The sequence below is a fragment of the Lycium barbarum genome, chromosome 6 (genome assembly GCF_019175385.1).
Source record: "Lycium barbarum isolate Lr01 chromosome 6, ASM1917538v2, whole genome shotgun sequence".
Taxonomy (NCBI): Eukaryota; Viridiplantae; Streptophyta; class Magnoliopsida; order Solanales; family Solanaceae; genus Lycium; species Lycium barbarum.
In genome coordinates this window covers 102,170,022-102,171,736 of record NC_083342.1, presented here as the reverse complement: position 1 = coordinate 102,171,736, position 1,715 = coordinate 102,170,022, and the positions used below count along the sequence as shown (strand labels likewise).

The following is a 1,715-nucleotide window of genomic DNA, read 5'->3' as shown; positions in this document are numbered from 1 at the left end:
GCATGTGATTTTCTCCCTAAACTGTCACTATGAAGAGTTCTCTTCGATTAAAATTCAGTTCGGAGCCTATGTTGAATGTTTGACATGGGATAAAATAAAGGGCAAAGGGTCAAATTTACCTTCCAAGTATGATTTATAGTTTAAATTTATCCTCCGTCAATGCTTAGGATCAAATTTACCCTTCCCGTTAGGGTACTTGATATATTTGTCATTTTATGGATGGAAGTCCACATCACAAAAAAAAAAAAATAGCCACGTTGGATCCACATCAGATCCACGTAGGCAGTTCATACCAAATCCAAAACCTAAAGCCTCGAATCAGGATTACATATTCTTCAACTTCACATGAAACAAAAATCAAAAGGGAGAAAGATTTAACTAATGCAATGTGGTTAACTGCTTGCTGCCATCAATGAGAATATTCAATTGTACAAGTGGGCATCCCGTAAGGATGGCAGCGGCCGAAAATTGCAGCCAGAATTTCGACACCATGGTCATGTACTGTCTCTTCTTGTTCAAACACGTTGTGAATTTATTGTTGTTGGTGATGCGATGAGGTCCATTTCTCTTCTTATTTTCAAGGTAATCTTTTGGAAGTAAATATAATATTCCAATGTTTTAGCAAGTACAGTTACAATTTGTCTCTCGATTACAGTTTCTTATGCCTGTATCTTTTGTAACTATATGTGGATTTGCCTAATTTATCTTATTTTACTAAGAGTTGCTGACATTCAATATATCATTCATGTTTAGGATGGTAAGATAAAGGAGCTAGCCCGTGACCATAATGTAAATTGGATGTCAGCTGTTGAGATCCTCTGTGATGACATTTATCTTGGTGCTGGAAATAACTTGGACCTGTTCACGGTCACTAAACATAGTGAGGGTGCTCTAGATGAGAAGGACAAGCATCTTGAGGTGGTTGGTAACTACCACCTTGGTGAATTTGTTAATAGGTTTCGGCGCGGTTCACTTGTCAAATTGTCGCCAGATTCGGAAATAGTACCCACCGTCATCTTTGGCACAGTTAATGGTGTTATACGGGTCATTGCCTCACTTTCTCAGAAGAAGCATGAATTTTTGGAGCAGCTGTAGAGAGAGAGTTGAGAAACGTGATAAAGGGTGTGGGAGAATTGAGCAACGAGCAGTGGACGTCGAGCCGCGAGCAGCAAAGAACTGTAGATTCTAAAAACTTTCTTGACAGAGATTTGATCGAATCATTCCTATATCTTAGCAAGAACCTGAAGGAAAAGATAGATTAAGAAATGAAAGGTTTTGGGTTGGTTTGGGTATGAGTTGCGTACGTGGATCTGACGTGGATTCAACGTGGCTATTTTTTATTTTTTTTGTGATATGGACTTCCATTCATAAAAGGGCAAATATATCAACTATCCTAATGGAAAGGGCAAATTTGATTCCAAATTTTGACGGAAGACAAATTTAAACTATAAACCATACTGGAAGGGCCATCACATTTTTTAGGAAGTTTATATTGAAGGATGGCACTGCAATGGGCATTCAGCTTCACCACTGATGTTTCTTCTAGTTTTCGCTTGCTGGAAAGGATCTCCTTCAAAAATTTATAGCCTGTTTGGCCAAGCTTCTAAAAATAGTTTATTTTAAAAATACTTTTTTTAAAGATATTTTTTAAAAAAATATTTTTGGCTAAAAGCAATTTGTGTTTGGCCAATTAATTTAAAAAGTACTTTTGAGCA

The 1,715-nt window shown here is 37.1% G+C and overlaps 1 pseudogene; it reads left to right on the top strand.

Moving 5' to 3' along the window:
* Positions 1-396: 396 nt before the first annotated feature.
* Positions 397-1,262, top strand: LOC132644278 (DNA damage-binding protein 1-like; annotated as a pseudogene).
* Positions 1,263-1,715: the final 453 nt, after the last annotated feature.